Raw genomic sequence first — 19,351 nt, forward strand, 5'->3', positions numbered from 1 at the left:
GCCTAGGTAGAAAACCGAAATAGCCGTGGGTTTGCTTGCTGGTCTGAAGGATCTCTCTTCGAATATCTATCATTTGTCAATGGAAGTAAAAGGCGCTGCAATCTCATACGTTCAGAATCAAACTCGCAGCTGTTGTTCGACTTTATTTCTTGACTAATTACAACTGAGTGTTGCATGAGCAGTTACGTAAACTTGTCTGGTATATTTGAACACAGATGCCGTTCTTCAATTAAAACTAACAGTACATTGTCAGGGACATTCAGTTCTATAAAAACAAGAGACAGACAAGAGAATATTTCTACCTTTCATGTGGACTACGTGTTGACTTACTGATCGGAATAATTGAAAAGTTCGGGTCATAGCCGATGCAGTGCGTGCTAATTAGAACAACAGCAACGCTGAGCTCTCAGCACCGTACTGAGCCCAGGTGTTTTTCTAAAGCTGTCAGGTGCAGTTCATTTACAGTACGCCCCGTGTCTCAACGGTAGGACGGAGTCAAATACTGCCTCGACACGCAACAGCATTATAATAAACCGCAGGACTTGAGGGCTGTTCTCTTTGAATGTTCCAAGGCATTCGTAAGAGCGTAGGTCAAGGGCCATTCGTGCATCTCCTGTAACTCGAGTAAAAATGCTATTCAAAGTGCAGTGACTGAAATCGTCGTCCACATGTCTCCGTTGTTGATTTCTTTCTGTCTAAGAAAGTTCTATTTTCATATCCGAACGGGGAGACTTTATCATTCCAACTTGAAGCCACCCTTAAGTACTCTGAGGTGTGTGTCTGCTTACACGTATGGCGTAAAAGGTTTCTTAAACGGAGAGCGAACTTGAAAAAAGTTGCCGCCGCCGCCGCCGCCTCGCACTCCCTGTTCGATTGTAAGATTTCCATGGAGAGAAGCATGAATGAGTTCCCTGCAATTTTTGTGCTTTCCTGCTTTCGGGTGGCGGGCAGCTGGGCTGGTCAAAGAGAGAAAACAAGCACGTTCGCAATCGCTCTTGTAATGGTGATTGTGGCCGTCTGCTCCGCAAGTCCTCGGTCTCCGGCCGTCTGATTGGCGCTCTTTTCTTTGGGGGGCGGGAAGTGTCCGGCCGCAGGGGATCTTGGGACCTCGCTTTGCATAGCGGCTTCCCAGAGTGCGTCGTTTCCGGCACAGTGTGGCTGGGTGTTTTCCGACTTATCGCACGAATTGGGCACGGCCGCAAGCTGAGAGCCGCAGGCGATGAGCCTGGAGCTGAACGGGCCCCACTGGCTAGTTTGTAAGGCCAGGTGCATTGCCAACCATGACCGGCAGCGCAGAGGCTTTGAATTCGGCCTGGGCTCCTGCAGCTGTGCAGCCACGCACTCTGGTTTCTCTTCATCTTGTACGAATCTTTCGCCTTTTACTAAAGATTTCCGTAGAGAGGCGCATGAATGAGTTCCATGCAATTTTTGTGCTTCTCTGCCTTCGGGTGGGGCGCAGCCTGGCTGGTCAAAGAAAGAAAACAAAAACGCTCGCAATCGGTCTTGTTATGGCAATTGTGGCAGTCTGCTCCGCAAGTCCTCGGTCTCCGGCCGTCTGATTGGCGCTCTTTTCTTTGGGGGGTGGGAAGTGTCCGGCCGCAGGGGATCTTGGGACCTCGCTTTGCATAGCGGCTTCCCAGAGTGTGTCGTTTCCGGCACAGTGTGGCCGGGTGTTTTCCGAGATATCGCACGGATTGGGCACGCTCGCAAGCCGTGAGCCGCAGGCGATGAGCCCGGAGCTGAACGGGCCCCACTGGCTCGTTTGTAAGGCCAGGTGCATTGCAAACCACGACCGGCAGCACAGAGGCTTTGAAGGCGGCCTGGGCTCCTGCAGCTGTGCAGCCACGCACTCTGGTTTTTCTTTATTTCGTACAAATCTTTTGCCTTTTATTAAAGATTCCCGCGGAAAGAAGCATGAATGAGTTCTATGCAATATTTGTGCTTCTCTGCTTTCGGGTGGGGCGCAGCTGGGCTGGTCAAAGAGAGAAAACAAAAACGTTCGCAATCGCTCTTGTAATGGTGATTGTGGCCGTCTGCTCGCGAGTCCTCGGTCTCCGGCCGTCTGATTGGCGCTCTTTTCTTTGGGGGGCGGGAAGTGTCCGGCCGCAGGGGATCTTGGGACCTCGCTTTGCATAGCGGCTTACCAGAGTGCGTCGTTTCCGGCACAGTGTGGCTGGGTGTTTTCCGACTTATCGCACGGATTGGGCACGGCCGCAAGCTGAGAGCCGCAGGCGATGAGCCCGGAGCTGAACGGGCCCCACTGGCTAGTTTGTAAGGCCAGGTGCATTGCCAACCACGACCGGCAGCGCAGAGGCTTTGAAGGCGGACTGGGCTCCTGCAGCTGTGCAGCCACGCACTCTGGTTTTTCTTCATCTCGTATGAATCTTTTGCTTTTTACTAAAGATTTCTGTGGAGAGGAGCATGATTGAGTTCCATGCAATTTTTGCGCTTCCCTGCCTTCGGGTGGGGTACGGCTGGGCTGGTCAAAGAGAGAAAACAAAAACGTTCACAATTGCTCTTGTTATGGCGATTGTGGCCGTCTGCTCCGCGAGTCCTCGGTCTCCGGCTGTCTGATTGGTGCTCTTTTCTTTGGGGGGCGGGAAGTGTCCGGCCGCAGGGGATCTTGGGACCTCGCTTTGCATAGCGGCTTCCCAGAGTGCGTCGTTTCCGGCACAGTGTGGCCGGGTGTTTTCCGAGTTATCGTACGGATTGGGCACGCTCGCAAGCCGTGAGCCGCAGGCGATGAGCCCGGAGCTGAACGGGCCCCACTGGCTCGTTTGTAAGGCCAGGTGTATTGCCAACCACGACCGGCAGGGCAGAGGCCTTGAAGGCGGCCTGGGCTCCTGCAGCTGTGCAGCCACGTACTCTGGTTTCTCTTCATCTCGTACAAATCTTTCGCCTTTTACTAAAGATTTCCGTGGAGAGGAGCATGAATGAGTTCCATGCAATATTTGTGCTTCTCTGCTTTCGGGTGGGGCGCAGCTGGGCTGGTCAAAGAGAGAAAACAAGCACGTTCGCAATCGCTCTTGTAATGGTGATTGTGGTCGTCTGCTCCGCGAGTCCTCGGTCTCCGGCCGTCTGATTGGCGCTCTTTTCTTTGGGGGGCGGGAAGTGTCCGGCCGCAGGGGTGCTTGGGACCTCGCTTTGCATAGCGGCTTCCCAGAGTGCGTCGTTTCCGGCACAGTGTGGCTGGGTGTTTTCCGACTTATCGCACGGATTGGGCACGCTCGCAAGCCGTGAGCCGCAGGCGATGAGCCCAGAGCTGAACGGGCCCCACTGGCTCGTTTGTAAGGCCAGGTGTATTGCCAACCACGACCGGCAGGGCAGAGGCCTTGAAGGCGGCCTGGGCTTGCGTGATCGGATCAACTAAAAGCTGTGGTGTTACTTTTTGTCAATGAAAAAATAAACTCTTTTCGTTTACAAAGACGGTTACAAAGAATGTGGACCAGGGTAATACTTTGAGCTTACAGCTTGTCCAAGGTCATTCATTATTAATACTCTTAGTAATATCTTCAGTAAAGACTTTGATGCATAAAATATTCCTGCATAATTAAAATATTTATGATAAAGGTGGTAGGTTGTGTACTTTTGTCCAACAGAACAATCTTGCTTTTATAAAATATACCGCCTTTTTAATGTTTAATGATTAACATGCTGTAATACACTGTTTAAATTTAAAAGTCTAAAGAGTATACACCTTAAATTCTTAATTGAATAAAGATTGTCCCTCAGCAGTGATCAGGATTCAAAACTGACGTTTTCTGGTGACAGCTCAAATGCTGTACAGGAGAGGTTAACCTTTATTAGCTCCACCTGGCGATTTTACAAGGTGATTCCGGATACTATTAACATAATCTAATTTGCGTCCGGTATGATGCGGTATACTGCGACACTCCCACCGTGTTATACCGCAGCATACCCCGCTTGTTTTGAATGGCTGCATATGTATATAGACTCTATATATACATTTGGTGCATGCCACAATTTTGGATGGTGGTGGAGGAATAGGGATTTTCTCAACACGGCAGGGACTCCAGTTAAGAATGCTGGGTTTATCTCTGAACTATTAGAAGCTTTGCAGCTACTGACTGAAGTAGCTGTGGTAATGTGTAAATCACATAATAAAGAAATGTTTCCAGTAACTCGAGGGAACAACTTTGCAGATGCAACTGTCAGGTGAGCAATACTTGTAGAACAGTAGTCTGAGACCTCTGTGAAGCAGAGAAATGGACATGGTTAGAAAAGATTATGGGGCTGCAGGATGATGGGGTGTGGAGCTGACAGCACACCAGACGCCCTGCATGCCCTCACAGCCTAATGCCCTTTATAGCCCGACAAATGCACTCTGTTGGACACCCAGGTGGGAGTCAAATGGTGTGCCGGTTACCCAAAACTGGGTGAGAACCGGGTTTGAAGCAGTAACCACTTATGTGGTATCTAATGTGGGTGTAATGTTTATCAAAGGAACTCAACTACAGTTCAGGTGCGGGTGCAACAGCTCAAAAGGCCTGCTCCTGAGGAACCTTTCAAACCTGGGAAATTGAAAATTGTAAAGGGAAACCTGGGCTCTTATAATCTGTTTTCCCGGTGGGTTGCTGCCACTGCCTCTGTGTCTGTGTCTACCAAACACTTGATAACAGAGATAAGCCCTCGGTGGGCACTGCCCTGCCCCTTGTATTATGATCAAGGAACACACTTCACAGGGAAGGTGTGTCAGGCTGTGGCTGCATTGTTCGGAGTGAGATGGACTGAGATCACCCTCAGTCTGCTGGAACAGTGGAATGAAGGAACAGATCTCTGAAAGATCGACTAGACATCAGACTGAAGGAACGCCATGGGATGCGGGCTGGATCAAACAGAACTGTGTAACAGCCTGTTTGATATCATCACGGGCCAATCAATGAAACTTCCTGGAGGGACGAATTTAGCTGGACGAATGGATTGTTGAATTTGCTAATTCTCTATTGTAGTATTGTAGGTTGCTAGGACTTAGCAAAGCACTATGATGAAGAAAAATATATATCATAATTATAATCCAGATGATTGGGGCATTGGTGCATGGCTACAGTCTGTGCTAGGAACATTGAGAGGGTCTCTGGTTCAATACATATTTGTGGGTCTGGTATTATTCGTTATGATCATATCGTTAATATCCTGTTTGAAAAACATGTGGACTAAAGCTGCTGCTTCTGTGCTAATTGTACGCCCTGAAGGGATCATGAAGGTCAAAAAATGATTTCATGGGAAAGGTTCTCTTATCTAGTGGCAGAACCTGATGGGTAGAACAATATAGCTTTAAGGGGGGTTACCCTTGGGAGTGATTCCCCTAGATGCAAATGATTATTGTGGTTTGTTTGTTCATAATAAGATGTTTTGCAGGAACGGAACAAAGAGAAATTTTACAACTTCAGCTAGAATTGTTCTGCAAAACGTCACAGCTGAGGCAGGGGAACAATGTGTAGATTTTTCTAAGAGTTATTACCCAGTTGTTGACCAATCTGTTGACCAATGTTGACCAAAAAAGCCTAAGATTATGCTGGGCTCCAGCCCACAGGGATTTACCTGTGCTGTAAGAACTAATGAGTGAATAAGGAGACTGGATTCTGGTGAAAGACTTCAGGAAAAAGAAATGGTGTTCACTCAGGTGGAGGGGGCTGTACCAGGTGCTGCTGACCACTGCCACTGCTGTGAAGGTCACAGAAATGGTGCCCTGGATTCATGCTTCACACTGTAAAAAGGTCACAAACGAACTGAGCAAAGCGCAGGAGTGATGTCTCCACAAGGACAGATGGGGATAACCTGCTTGGGACTGATGTGCACAGCCTTTTTCCTTTTTATGTAGAAGCCTGTCACCACCCCAAAAGAGGAAGAATCTAAACACGAAGCCTCTTTGTATACAAACTGGCTGAATGAAACTGATAATGAGGGGGATATGAGTAATTTGTGGTATAAATTTATAAATCATACTGTAAAGTTAAAGAAATTTAATGCATCTTGTTATATATGTGCTTTAATGCCTCATTCTACAGCCTCACCCATGCGACTTTTTATGAAATGTACTCTTTTATTAATATCACGTTAGAAGGCTTAGACGCTATCAAACAAGAATTAAGGGGAGTTAGATTAATGGCACTTCAGAACAGGTTCGTGCTGGACCTTCAAAATGCAGCATCTGGAGGAGTCTATGCTTTAGTAGGAGACTCCTGTTGTACATATATTCCAGCTAATGACTATGATTACGGAAATCTTACGCTCGCTATTCAGCATTTGAAAGAACTAAAAGACAAGGTGAATAAAGAGAGAGGCATAAAAGATACACCGGCTTTTCTCTCCTGGTTAGAATCACTGTTTGGGCCAGGGGGAATGTTTTTCTTTTAAGTTACTAACACCGATTATAGGGGCTGTGATACTTGTCTTCCTGTTTTTATGTTGCTGTATGACATGTATTATTCCAATGCTTCGAAATATGGAAATATGGTACCTAGGGGGATAAACTGTTCATCCTTCCAGTCTGGAGAATTGGCAGCTGTCTGACGTCAGTAAGTGATCCTTAAAAAATTAATAGTTCCATGACAGTGTGCATCACCAGAAAATCAATTTCAATGCATTAAAACTCTTGTTATCCTTCTGATCATTGAAGTGTCATTGCCCCAGCACTGTATACTCTTACTTTTGACGCCTGTCTGAAGTTGGATCCATTTCTAAGAATGGTGACTCACATATCCTCATGCTCAACTTTGGCTCAACCACACAAACTATGAAGTTAATCATCTGCTTTTGCTCCAAGATTTATGTTACTAGGCTCTCTCCTGGGGATCCTCGTGTTCAAACATTGCCCTTATTGTGGATGATCCATGACAGAATTCAGGGAATTCAGAATTCTGATACCTCAGCTCAGATTCTGACTGGGCAGACTGTCATTGCCTGGTGTGAATGTGTGCATATCTGTTTTTGTGCATGTTCTGTGGCCTGTTGTACAGTACATCACAAATGAAAGGGAAATGGAAAACTAAAATAAGACTCAAGTGTTTTATCTTTCATTAACAGTGTTTCATTAGTATCTGTGCTAGATCCTGTCATCCACTGCTTACCACGACAGGCTCTAGCACAGGATAGCAGCTAATACATTTAACAATCTCACTGCACAATGTTGTATATTCAAGGGCTGATCTTCTGTACTTTTTCTTTCACTTTTCATTTCCTAGAAACTCAGTCCTGCCAGGAATAATCTGAGAACAAAATCAATCTGAGTGAAAATCTAAGCAGAGGAAGATTGTTTTACAGAGTCAACAAGGTCTAATTCAAGGTCATCAGCACTAACAACATTCTCTCTGGAGACAGGCGATAAGAAAATTGAAAGTGTGTATTGTTACACAACAGCAGAGACTATGAGTTATGCTATCATGAGAGTGGTGATGGATTTTTTTCATTGCTTAGTTTTACAGGTTCTGTACATTTGAACATTCAAAGTGACTAAAGTAAAGGAGTTTTCCCTTTTTACCACATAATTCCCAAAGATCAACACTAATAGAAAGCCTAATTCCAGCCAAGATTCAATTACTGTCTCTCAGGCATCCCAGCAGTGGATTTCATGACTTCAGACAGCCATCTTTATCAGTGGAGAACTCAATGCTCTGAGGTTTACTGGCAGAGTCTCACACTGGGTAATACGTTGGTAAATAATGTCCTATGGAATTCTACTATTGATAAATTCTACTATGGAACTGCGATGTGTCCTGAAAAAATCTTCTATGATAGTGGTACAGTCCATCACACCCCACCTACAGCCTTTAAAAGAGAAAAAAACAAATTCTGATATTATGGTGGAAAAAGAGCCCTGGAATCTTTGTAGAAGGACAAAAGACGGAAAGAACGGGCAGTGTAACCATGGCGAAGAGAAGGGAAATATTGGAGAGAGCTTTTTTCATACACTTTTTATCATTGTTTTTCCAGCCCAACAATGATCAACAAATATGGGCAGGCGTCCTGTGCCAAATCCAATCTACCTTTCTTCCAAGCATACAGGAATGTCAGTGAATTAAATATTGACATATGAAAATTCCCAAAAATATGCAATCACACATATGCAGTTTGAGCAAACATAAGACAATACCCAAGTACCACAAACTACCAGGCATCATTAGCAGTTCAGGTGGGGAGCTGTGTCAGCATGCGTAGGCTGCAAAGGAACAAGTAATAGGTAATAGTAATAGTAAAGTAATAGGTCTATTCCATGCTTAAAAGAGAAGAAAGAAAACACAACATTTCAGCCGTGGAGCCCTCACACCTGAAGAAGGCTCCACGGCCGAAACGTTGTGTTTTCTTTCTTCTCTTGTCATCCAGTGTCATTAGCCAGTTCCTGTCAAAATAAAATAGAAATGGATAACATTCTAGAGAGAGTTTGAAATACCAAGGTACAATTTAAACCATATTTCTTCCACTACAACCACAATATTTTGGAGAGATCGCTGAGCCTAACTGTTCTGGCATGCCCGTTAGCCTCCGTCCTGCTTCAGCAATGAATGCAACGGGGCACATTCTGAGGGAGATGCGGTCAATCAGGTTGCAGGAAAACCACGCTATGCTTTTTTTTGAGATCCTGAAAAGGACAGAGGGGCCATGTATATGTGTGCAGCTGGATATGTAATTGCAGGTGGCGTTGCAAATTCTGCTGAAGCCCCACTGCCTGGTGTGGACGGTAGCTGTGCATGTTGCAGCAGAATTGTGCATGTGAGATCAAGGGGGTATGTCATGTGTTTGAGCACTTCACTCCCTTCCGGAACCACGTGATTCCCTGAGTCCCAAAAATTTGTAAGTTCTTTGGATGACCTGTGGACCGATCTTTCACGATGAAGAATTCCTTAAGAAGAATAGATCTCGGCCCACCATCCCAATGCCTCCATCTCAAAACAGCAACCTCCCACTGCCCTTAGTCTGCAAGGCAGTCCTTTCAAGTGCGATGATGACGCCGGGACCTTCGTTGCCTATTGTACGAGCTGAACTTTTGTGCTCATCAATTCAACGCTCTTTCCATCAACTCATCTTGTCTTTGACGCTTCGTGTTTTGTGCTCCTTTGACTATCGGCATATCGGGTGACTGCAAACACTGAAGTTCTTGCTTACGGAGTGTGGAACAGTGTTTTCAAGTGATCGCTGTTCTGTCATGTTGACGCCGAGTGAATCTTTCTTTGGCAACATGGGCAGGCTGACGGCAGCGCGAGCTAAAGTAATGGCAAATTTCTTGACTTATTTCTGAATGTGAATGTTCTTTAGAAAAGGGATGCGGCGTTGCTTCTCCCCCGTGTAAAGGTCACGCATTCCAGACGTGGTTATGAGCGAACAGTTGCCGCAAGTGTTTGAAAAGAGCAAGAGAGGAAGCAGCCCTGCCCCGTGTGAGGATCAAACTCAGGACCTTCAGACGATGAAACTGACGCGCTACCAACTACGCCAACGAGGCCAGCTGCAGTACACAGCCGGAAAGTTTGCCTCATATGGATTTCAGTCGCCCGTTCCCTAATCTTTAGACGCCCTCTGCTGGATGTTGCATTTGCCTTTTGATCTCACCGATACTTTTTTGGTCTGTTTCTGTTGCGAGTCCGTTTTTCAGATCTCACCTAGCACAAGTCTCTCTGGCTGAAGTGGCCTCTCTGCTTCAGCATCGTGCCCTCACTCAGCCATTAAAAACGTCACTCGGACTTCTGACATGCTGACATGAAATGTCAAGAGAGAGTGGCGGAGACGCTTAAGGCAGAGAGAAGATGAAGAGGGGGCGTGGCTGCGAAATGATTGACAGCTGCAATCAGCTGCAATCAGCTTTAGATGGGGAAGTGTACTACTAGTAGCAGTGTAGAGCTCTCTGTGGTGGAGTTCAAGCGCATGTTCTATGGGCCAGTGGCGTAATGGATAACGCGTCTGACTTCGGATCAGAAGATTGTAGGTTCGAGTCCTATCTGGCTTGCGAGGCTTTTAAACCTCTCAGGTTCCTCGGTAACAGGTTGCCGTCATGTATATGAACTATAGAAAAGCATTTGCCACAACCCGTAAATTAGCACGCAAGTGTGGGCTAGTGAACACAGAACTGTATGGAGATCATCTCCAGTTCCAAGCTCAATTGCAATGAAAAAACATGCAGAACAGAACTGGAGAGCAGCTGAATTTGTGCTCAGTAGGGTGGGGAGGACTCAGCATTCCTATTGTTCTAATTGGCATGAACTGCAGGGGATCTGAATCACAACATGTCAGTTAGTTCGATCATTGCGTCAATATGTAGGCCACGTTAATACAGAATTATTACTTTGTCTGTCTCGTCTTTGTATATAGCTGAATGTCCCTGACAATTTCATGTTAGTTTTTAAGAACGACATTGGTGCTAATATATACATATATAGCATATAAGGAACACGTAAATGTTTAGTCCATGCTGAAAAGATAAGAAAAGCGCCACAACGTTTCATCTTGGAATAAATCTTTACTTGTTGTTTTGCAGCCTACCCATTCTGACCTAACTCCTCCCTTGAAATTCCCTAACAGATAAGGGTACGTAACGGCTCATGCGATGCTCAGTTGCAATTTGTCCCAAAACAAACAAGAACAGCAGCTGAGGGTTTGAGTTTGAACATGCACTGTATTAAAGCAGCTTTTATTTCCATTGATAAATGCTAGATATTCCTACAGAGATTCTCCAGGTGAGTAAGCGATTCCTGTTTCTGTTTCTATTTCTGTTTCATATATACAGTATATATATGTTACATGTGTCTCTGCAATAGTATAAATGTGTTATACACTATCAGGGGCTGCTTTTTTGTGCACCTCATCTACAACAAGGGTTTTTTTTTCATTTATGTTTGTGGACCTTCACCATTTGAGGAAGTGAGTTAGATAAGAAAGTTACAGGTATGGTGAGCAATGACTGACAAAGGCACGTACTGCGTATTCCTTACAGAAGTGTAAGCAATTTGTTCTAAAAAACACCGGCTAAAGTCCAACATCGTTAGCAATCTTATTACTTAAACAGAATTAACATCAATAAACTGTAAGGTGCTGGTACATGCGAGTAGATTTGATCTTCTATTAAACAAAAATGCAATTACAGCTCTAAAAAGGTCAACCTAGACTTCTGTAACAGATCTGTTCAGGTCATCGCTGTTCCTCTGACCTTGTGAGTCTTTGGAATTTTAAAAGTGTATTTCGCTTGCCTTTCATGTGGTCTGTGTACAAGTCACTGTGGCGTATGCGGTCCTACACAGCCTTGCTATAGACGTGATGAGCCTCCGCTATGTTGCAATGGAGAACAGGTTCAGTACGGAGCTGCCGAGAAAATTCAGCTGGAAAGCTCGTTGCAGAAAAGCATCGGTATCTGTGTCCAGCGGCAAAGCGTCCTTCGTGGGTGCTGAAGAATCGATTTCACAGGCTGCGGGTCCAGGCGATTTAGAGTGTAAAAGGTCCCAGCGAAAACGAAACGGCGCTGGTCCTTTTACACGCACGCACGCAAACAAATGCAAAGGACGCCGTAGTCGGCAGGATTTGAACCTGCGCGGGGAGACCCCAACGGATTTCAAGTCCGTCACCTTAACCAATCGGCCACGACTACAGCAAACGCCGCGGCCGCTGCCTTCTTGCTATAATCGAACAGGGAGTGCGAGGCGGCGGCGGCAGCTGAGGCAACTTTTTTCAAGTTCGCTCTCCGTTTAAGAAACCTTTTACGCCATACGTGCAAGCACACACACACACACCTCAGAGGACTTAAGGGTGGCTTCAAGTTGGAATGATAAAATCTCCCCGTTCGGACATGAAAACAGAACGTTCTTAGACAGAAAGCAATCAACAACGGAGACATGTGGACGACGATTTTAGTCACTGCACTTTGAATAGCATTTTTACTCCAGTTACAGGAGATGCACCAATGGCCCTTGACCTACGCTCTTACCAATGCCTTGAACATTCAAACAAAACAGCCCTCAAGTCCTGCGGTTTAATATAACGCTGTTACGTGTCGAGGCAGTATTTGACTCTGTCCTACCGTTGAGACACGGGGCGTATATGGAAACGAACACATGCTACGGATCGTCTCTAATCGGTCCCTACAGCTGGAAGGCTCCTTGAAGCGTGCACCCCCATCATTCATCTTTGCGCATCTGTGAAAGGTAGACTCTTGAGCAATGTTTGAGCCAGCTCTAAGGCAACTAGTGCTATTGGACAGACACCTCTGGAAGATCCTAAGAGTCTCTTAACACCACTTCCAGCAGCAAGCTTAATTGTTCGCTGGAGGTCTCCCACCCAGGTACTGACCAGGCAAAGAATCACCAGTACATTGAATGAGGAAGTTAATCCTGAAATCCAATTACATATCTCAAGGTAAGACAAATCCATAAGAACATGTCTTAGTATTACTTCGTTTACATTAGTATGGCACTGAGTTGGAGCTCCTCTTTAAGCTGTGGTTTAGTTTTGCATTCATGTGTTTCTAGAGCAGTGATTTATGGGGGTGGGTGGGTCTTTCACAGAAGCTCAGGACAAATCCCCCGCCTGAAAGTCTAATGTGTGTGTTCAGACAGTCACAGGTCAAGAGCCAGGCAGGAGGACAATGGACAGAAGAGCCAACGAACTAAAAATAAAAGAACAGATATGAAATAGCCACCATCTTTTTCTTTTTGACATTTTCCGACTTTCATGCAAGCCAGGACAAAGTTGCTCAGAGCTACTTGTGGATTCAAATACTCTATCGAGTGCTTTGATGAGTTTTTGCAATTTGATTGTCGTCCTGTCAGCCTGTTTCTGTTTTTTTTTTCAATCTAGGGATGGAAAGTATGAGGGAAATGATGGAGCAATCAATAACCGCTCCGGAAAAATGGCAGAAAGAAATGGTCCGTCACTAAGGACATTTGTGAAGCAGAGGAGTGACATCACCACAAAGGCGACACATTCTGCTGATGGTTTTGGTGAATAATGATTGAGGCGCGTTAAGAGAAAGGCAGCTGTGTCAGCATGCGTAGGCTGCAAAGGATCAAGCAAAGGTTTACTCCATGCTGAAAAGAGAAGAAAAGAAGCACAACGTTTCGACTGTGGAGCCTTCTGCGCCATCTTCTTTAGCGGTGATGATGTTTACATTGGAAAAACTGAGACATGCGTCCCTGGGTGGGCTTGAACCCCCAACCTTTCGGTTAACAGCCTAACGCGCTAACCGATTGCGCCACAGAGACTGACGGCCGCTTGCACTCCCTACATTTGCAGGTTTATGGTCAAAGAAAACAATCACTTGCGCTTCTTGCAGCCGGCAATCTTTTTCCAATGACAACCAAGAAATGGATTTCATCTTTCACAAGCTGTATGGATTTCTTCAAAAACAAGTTATTCCAGAAAGGAAATGAATTCTTGCATTAAACTGAACCAAGCTGTACATGTTTGTCTGAAATGAGACATTCGGCACAACAAGACACGGAGAGAGGCACCGCTGGTATTCAGACCCAGGATCGCCTGCTGACTAGGCGGGCACTTGAAGCCACTAGGGAACAGCGCCAGCGGAGCACCACGCTTTTACAGACACTTGGACACATCTGCGTTCGGTGTGCACTTAACATAATCTCTGAGCCCGTTGCCTCCGTCCCATTTAATAGCAGAACTGACGCCAAGAGAAATGATGAGAAATGGCATTTATCGGGCACTTTTCATGTCCAAGGAGCTCAATGCCCTTGACACCTCCCCAAGGCGACAGAGCTGTGCATTCTTTGGCGACACCATTTTTTCTTTTGTTTAATTTCTATACTTATTGATAGAATAAAAACGATATGTCATGTACTGTAAGGGAAATGTCTCTTTTCATGGGGAAAGCTAGCACCAGCAAATGTTGTGTTTAGAAGAAGTGATTTAACATGACACGTGACCTAATTTACCGGAGCAAAAGCTCACCCAGCAAGCCCTGCTTTACTTCTACAGGAGAGAAGTACTGTAGAGTCTGCAAGATGTTCAGCTGGGTAGCTACATCAGCATGCCTCGGCTGCAAAGGAACAAGTAATAGGTTTATTGCATGCTGAAAAGAGAAGAACGGAAACACAGCGTTTCGACTGTGAGGTCTTCTCACACCTGAAGAAGTCTCACACCTGTAAAAGGCTCCATGGTTTTCTTTCTTCTCTTTTCAACATGGAATACACCTATTGTCTGCAAGATGTGACAATTTCATGGTGTTTTGGAAGAAAACCTTTTTTCTTTGAATTCAAAATCAATCGGAATTTCAGCACGACACATCAACACTTTTTCAATTTTAAGGAGATGATATTTTAAACCTGATAAAAATAGTAGGAAACACAAGTTTCTTGCTGTGAAAATTTAGATGGGGAAGTGTACTACTGGTAGCAGTGTAGAGCTCTCTGTGGTGGAGTGCAAGCGCATGTTCTATGGGCCAGTGGCGTAATGGATAACACGTCTGACTTCGGACCAGAAGATTGTAGGTTCGAGTCCTGCCTGGCTCGTGAGGCTTTTAAACCTCTCAGGTTCCTCGGTAACAGGTTGCCGTCATGTATATGAACTATAGAAAAGCATCTGCCACAACCCGTAAATTAGCACGCAAGTGCGGGCTAGTGAACACAGAACTGTATGGAGATCATCTCCAGCTCCGAGCTCAATTGCAATGAAAAAACATGCAGAACAGAACTGGAGAGCAGCTGAATTTGTGCTCAGTAGGGTGGGGAGGACTCAGCATTGCTATTGTTCTAATTGGCATGAACTGCAGGGGATCTGAATCAGAACACGTCAGTTAGTTCGATCATTGCGTCAATATGTAGGCCACGTTAATATAGAATTATTACTTTGTCTGTCTCGTCTTTGTATATAGCTGAATGTCCCTGACAATTACATGTTAGTTTTTAAGAACGACATTGGTGCTAATATATACATATATAGCATATAAGGAACACGTAAAAGTTTAGTCCATGCTGAAAAGATAAGAAAAGCGCCACAACGTTTCATCTTGGAATAAATCTTTACTTGTTGTTTTGCAGCCTACCCATTCTGACCTAACTCCTCCCTTGAAATTCCCTAACAGATAAGGGTACGTAACGGCTCATGCGATGCTCAGTTGCAATTTGTCCCAAAACAAACAAGAACAGCAGCTGAGGGTTTGAGTTTGAACATGCACTGTATTAAAGCAGCTTTTATTTCCATTGATAAATGCTAGATATTCCTACAGAGATTCTCCAGGTGAGTAAGCGATTCCTGTTTCTGTTTCTATTTCTGTTTCATATATATATACAGTATATATATATATGTTACATGTGTCTCTGCAATAGTATAAATGTGTTATACGCTATCAGGGGCTGCTTTTTTGTGCACCTCATCTACATCAAGGGTTTTTTTTTTCATTTATGTTTGTGGACCTTCACCATTTGAGGAAGTGAGTTAGATAATAAAGTTACAGGTATGGTGAGCAATGACTGACAAAGGCACGTACTGCGTATTCCTTACAGAAGTGTAAGCAATTTGTTCTAAAAAACACCGGCTAAAGTCCAACATAATTTGCAATCTTATTACTTAAACAGAATTAACATCAATAAACTGTAAGGTGCTGGTACATGCGAGTAGATTTGATCTTCTATTAAACAAAAATGCAATTACAGCTCTAAAAAGGTCAACCTAGATTTCTGTAAAAGATCTGTTCAGGTCATCGCTGTTCCTCTGACCTTGTGAGTCTTTGGAATTTTAAAAGTGTATTTTGCTTGCCTTTCATGTGGTCTGTGTACAAGTCACTGTGGCGTATGCGGTCCTACACAGCCTTGCTATAGACGTGACGAGCCTCCGCTATGTTGCAATGGAAAACAGGTTCAGTACGGAGCTGCCGAGAAAATTCAGCTGGAAAGCTCGTTGCAGAAAAGCATCGGTATCTGTGTCCAGCGGCAAAGCGTCCTTCGTGGGTTCTGAAGAATCGATTTCACAGGCTGCGGGTCCAGGCGATTTAGAGTGTTAAAGGTCCCAGCGAAAATGAAATGGCGCTGTTCCTTTTACACGCACGCACGCAAACAAATGCAAAGGACGCCGTAGTCGGCAGGATTTGAACCTGCGCGGGGAGACCCCAACAGATTTCAAGTCCGTCACCTTAACCACTCGGCCACGACTACAGCGAGTGCCACGGCCGCTGCCTTCTTGCTACAATCGAACAGGGAGTGCGAGGCAGCGGCGGCAGCGGAGGCAACTTTTTTCAAAATCGCTTTCCGTTTAAAAAACCTTTTACGCCATACGTGCAAGCACACACACACACACCTCAGAGGACACCTCAGGGTGGCTTCAAGTTGGAATGATAAAGTCTCCCCGTTCAGACATGAAAACAGAACGTTCTTAGACAGTGTAGGGAAAACCGGTTCAGGGACGCCAAATATGTAATCATAGTGGCTCTCTGAAGGCACCATTTCTGTAGGGTTTGGGCATTTACTGAGACAATTATTAATTGTAGCAGTAAATCACAAAGTTGATTCTTTTGATGGCTTTAGAATCCAACCATGCGACATAACTCAAACAACGCGCACACAGGTACTAATACACGAGGATACATTTATTAATACATAGAATATGCATATAAACCTAACAGATCTTATCGAGAGGGTTATCAGAATACAAAAGGTATATTCGGTCAGTTACAAAGTGTTACAAATATCAAGAGGACATACGTTCAGTATATCATTCATTTATACCGTTTCATAAAGTGAACTTGGTTACAACTTCTACATTAGATACTCAAACAAGTACATAACTCTTAGGAATTAAATTGATATCAACTGGTTGGGATAACAATTGAATTCTCGAGCTGTAATGCATTGAAGTTGAATACTCATCCAATCTTTGGGGATTCAGATCTCCTGCGGACACAAAGGAACAGTTGCAGGCTGTTGCTGTCCAATCCGCGCTCTCAGGCTCCGTGCCAGGCTGTGCTGTGCGGCTTGCGACGGTGCGCTGCTGATGCTCATTGTTGGCTTTAACCAGCAAAGTTTGTGCACAGGAGAAAAGATGACTGTGGGTCCCAGCAAGTCAGGAAGAGGACCGGTTCTTCCTGATGAAGAGCTAGTTCTGAATAGTGATTCAGCTGTCCACAGTTCCGACCTGTTCACGAGGCCTGCTGCTGGTTACTCTCTGGCAACCTCCACTCTAGACTCTTAGAACAAAGGAAAGTTCTGGCACTCGGACACACTGGCCGTTCCGTGGTTGTCCGGGCTGAGTCTCAGGATGGTCAGGAGGCGCGCTGCGAGAATGTCCTGCCCTTGGGATTCTCCTTTGAATTCCTTCTGAATCTTGTCTGAATCTTGTTGAATCTGAATCTCAATCTTGTCGAATCTCACAGGCTCTCTGTGTTGCCTGTTTTTACCTGGAGGAACTTCAGCTCATTGATTGGCTGAAAGTTCCATGGGCATCAGAGTCCCACGTGGGTTACTCGGCCCTACCAGTCCCTGATTGGTTGATCAAGGTGAGATATGAGTCACTTACTCCTGACACTTAGTAATGCAGTCCAGATGTCCAACTGGCACTCCCTAGACAGATAGGCGCCAATGGGTGACCATTGATCATGATAGCCAGGCTTAGCTAAGTGCATCCCCCTTTGGGAGCTGTCCTTGGACCTTAAATCACCTTGCATGAATGGTTTCTCTGTGGCTGCACCACAGAGATGAACAGAGAAATGAGGCCTAATTTGGGAAAGCTCAGAAACACTTAATTCTGCCTTATTATTAAGCCTCGCCGCTACATATCCCCCCTTTTTGAAGGTCACGAGGTCCCGAGGCATTGTTGCCTTCAAAACAAAACAGAGTTAAGTGATGTCCCTTGCCATTAGAACATTAACCTTAAATGTCCACATTACTCCTCGAGAATTCATACCGGAACCAGCATTGGATACAAACAGGATGAATAACATCTGGAGTATGTATAAACACGGTAGGAGACATTATCTAAGTCTAGGAATTACACATCAGGAAGTTCACTGTCAATATCTGATACCTCTGTAGTAGATATTTGGGGAGAAGTCACTTCCTTTCTTTTGACATGCTACCGTTGACTCATTCGTGCTACCCAGAGTACATCTTGATGTGAGAGTACATCATTCAGAGTACACTGTCAGTCATGATCCAGCTACCTGGCAGTAGTGTTACAATAACAACAGTTCCTGTTCCCAGCCCCCCCGATAAACCACAACACCTGTGTTGGGTATCTGCTAGGGTGGTTTGGAGGTTTGTTCCATTAAAGCAAACTAACTACCTGTACCTCTTCAGGGCTTACTGTTTCTTGGATTTCTATCCAATTGAATAGTGTGGCACCTGAAGGCATCTTAGACCTCAAGTTTGGTCTTATATTGTCTGGTTCCAGACCGTACAGTGTTAAGTTACCATGCTGTACTATGGCCTCCTCGGGAACTTACAGGAAAACTATTGGTTAGGTAGCTGCATTGTGGTAGCTATATCATGCCTGTCACAAGTCATAGTGTCAGTTAAATGTGGTGTGCTGACCAGCCATTTACTTCCCACCTGCTCTTCATGGGGTTCATTAACCTCCCTCTGCTCGTTAGTAGCTTTACACCCTTCATTGGTGAATCGTTTAGACACAGCCAATGGATAGCTTTGGTAGCCATACCTATCTCAAGATTTGGAACCGAATTCAATCTTGGATTGCCTTCTGGGTGAGCTATGAGCGATGGGGTTAATGTCACACACTCCTCTACTGAGAAGACTGGAATCAAGTGGGTTGGGATTTGTGCCGTGGTTAGACTGGCTACAGTGGCACTAAACTCCCTTAACAGGTCTTGTGTCAACATTCTGGCCTGTTGCACACAAGCATAAACCCACTGTATAACACCAACAATCATGTCCACTGGTTGGGGAATAAGGTTTAACCCTGTTGCATAGGAAGTTGCCTGTAGGGTTTTCCCTAAGCTTTCCAACTTTTGCTGCTGTCGATACAGTCTGTCACTACCCTCTGGCATCTCTGACACCTGCCTTCTTGGGGCAGTCAGGGTGAGAGTGCCAGTAGCACACAAACCTACCAGAAAAAGCAAACGTGCAACAGTGGCGGCAGCAATCAGTCCTCCCAAAAGTCTTTTCGGGTGGCTGATCCCAGTCATCTCCTTCTGAGTGACTGTTGCCTTTCTAAGCTGGCGCAGCGTGTACATGGTGTCTTTCTCAGTATGCCCTGTGGCATCTTGGGCACCAACATCCTGGAAATCTGGGGAAATCTGACGCAGCTGCTGATGCTGCTCCTCCTTTTCCAGGGCATCTGCTTTTTCGATTTGTTCATGCCTGTGCTCTAGGAACCCTGCAGGGGGCGGTGCAGCGGTGGAGCATGCCTGACCCTCGGCTGAGCGGTCATCTGGAGCACCTGAGTGATC

The 19,351-nt window shown here is 45.4% G+C and overlaps 7 non-coding genes across 7 annotated transcripts; 5 read left to right on the forward strand and 2 right to left on the reverse strand.

Moving 5' to 3' along the window:
* Nucleotides 1-1,338: 1,338 nt before the first annotated feature.
* LOC148642620 (U5 spliceosomal RNA) lies at nucleotides 1,339-1,455 on the forward strand. Its single transcript, XR_015929370.1, has one exon. It is a non-coding gene; the product is annotated as a U5 spliceosomal RNA (small nuclear RNA).
* A 391-nt stretch (nucleotides 1,456-1,846) lies between these two features.
* Nucleotides 1,847-1,963, forward strand: LOC148642621 (U5 spliceosomal RNA). The gene has a single exon (XR_015929379.1). It is a non-coding gene; the product is annotated as a U5 spliceosomal RNA (small nuclear RNA).
* Nucleotides 1,964-2,353: 390 nt separating this feature from the next.
* On the forward strand, nucleotides 2,354-2,470 carry LOC148642622 (U5 spliceosomal RNA). The gene has a single exon (XR_015929371.1). It is a non-coding gene; the product is annotated as a U5 spliceosomal RNA (small nuclear RNA).
* Nucleotides 2,471-2,861: 391 nt separating this feature from the next.
* LOC148642623 (U5 spliceosomal RNA) lies at nucleotides 2,862-2,978 on the forward strand. Its single transcript, XR_015929260.1, has one exon. It is a non-coding gene; the product is annotated as a U5 spliceosomal RNA (small nuclear RNA).
* A 6,907-nt stretch (nucleotides 2,979-9,885) lies between these two features.
* trnar-ucg (transfer RNA arginine (anticodon UCG)) lies at nucleotides 9,886-9,958 on the forward strand. The gene has a single exon. It is a non-coding gene; the product is annotated as a tRNA-Arg (tRNA).
* A 1,550-nt stretch (nucleotides 9,959-11,508) lies between these two features.
* trnas-uga (transfer RNA serine (anticodon UGA)) lies at nucleotides 11,509-11,590 on the reverse strand. The gene has a single exon. It is a non-coding gene; the product is annotated as a tRNA-Ser (tRNA).
* A 4,434-nt stretch (nucleotides 11,591-16,024) lies between these two features.
* trnas-uga (transfer RNA serine (anticodon UGA)) lies at nucleotides 16,025-16,106 on the reverse strand. The gene has a single exon. It is a non-coding gene; the product is annotated as a tRNA-Ser (tRNA).
* Nucleotides 16,107-19,351: the final 3,245 nt, after the last annotated feature.

This window comes from Lepisosteus platostomus, chromosome 22 (genome assembly GCF_059453375.1).
Source record: "Lepisosteus platostomus isolate fLepPlt1 chromosome 22, fLepPlt1.hap1, whole genome shotgun sequence".
NCBI classification, from domain to species: Eukaryota; Metazoa; Chordata; class Actinopteri; order Semionotiformes; family Lepisosteidae; genus Lepisosteus; species Lepisosteus platostomus.